A 1,081-nucleotide genomic window follows, 5' to 3' on the forward strand; every position below is an offset into this window, starting at 1 on the left:
TCAGTGAGCAACCCTACACCCTACATTTTAAATCATTTTTCATGTTTATGTTGCATGAATCTGCGGTTATTGATCCACAGTTTTGTTTCACTCCCTATAGGTAACATGCTGATTTCTCCAGTTGTTCATAGTTCAATGTGATGCATCCAGTGTGTGCATAACGAGAAGGAGCTTGCTTCCCACATCTTGTGTTTATCTGTGCCTTATGTCCAGCATTCATCAATGGCGAGAGCAAGGGGCGAGGGCGAGACCAATGTGTAAGTCTCTCCGTGCCCATGCACGGCACCCACAGCGGCAATTCTCCACTGTGCATTTACACCCAGTTCTCAGTGCCCCTAAACCCACACCCTGCCCCTTTGAAATATCTCCATTATTTTGTGTAGTCTCGCTGTGCTCTTCTCACCAGGATGAATTACTTCTACTAAACTTCTTCCAGATTTCATCTGACAAAACGTTCATTAAGAATCCCTTTGCATAAACATGCACTTCGCAGCTCTCGGTATTTGATTTTCCTGGATGTCTTTCATACGAAAAAACGTTCACAGCAGCTTGAAATGAAAAAGAAAATCGCATTTCTTTTCATTATCCCAAAGCAAACTACATTTCAATGCAGTTTAGTCAAACGGCACAAACTATTCCTTGAGATTTTGTAATCGCGACAAAGCATATAAACTGACCATTGGAGTTCCAGTTTCAATGCGACAGCTGAAAACCGCACCATTGGAAGCCGTTGATGACAGCGACGAGAGTGGAAGTCGAACCCACGCGTGCAGAGCACAATAGATTAGCAGTCCATCGCCTTAACCTCTCGGCCACCTCGTCACAGATGCTCAAAAAGCTATGACCTTATGCATAATTGAATTTCGTAAATTATGCAGAGCAGCAGATATTTCTCCCTGATGTTGGTGAAATGAGAAATAACACAGTACGGTTCCAAGATGATGGTCTGACCCCTGGGTTGTGGGGCAAGTGCACTCCCACTGTCACACTGTGCACATATTGATCTGAACAAAAATGAGGAAATGACTATGTAACAAGGTCAGTTGAATTCTGTGAAATTTGAAGTCAACGGAATGAAGAA

General features: G+C 43.2%; 1 non-coding gene across 1 annotated transcript; it reads right to left on the bottom strand.

The window, feature by feature from the left end:
• Nucleotides 1-740: 740 nt before the first annotated feature.
• trnas-gcu (transfer RNA serine (anticodon GCU)) lies at nt 741-822 on the bottom strand. The gene has a single exon. It is a non-coding gene; the product is annotated as a tRNA-Ser (tRNA).
• Nucleotides 823-1,081: the final 259 nt, after the last annotated feature.

This window comes from Chiloscyllium punctatum, chromosome 16 (genome assembly GCF_047496795.1).
Source record: "Chiloscyllium punctatum isolate Juve2018m chromosome 16, sChiPun1.3, whole genome shotgun sequence".
Classification (NCBI taxonomy): Eukaryota; Metazoa; Chordata; class Chondrichthyes; order Orectolobiformes; family Hemiscylliidae; genus Chiloscyllium; species Chiloscyllium punctatum.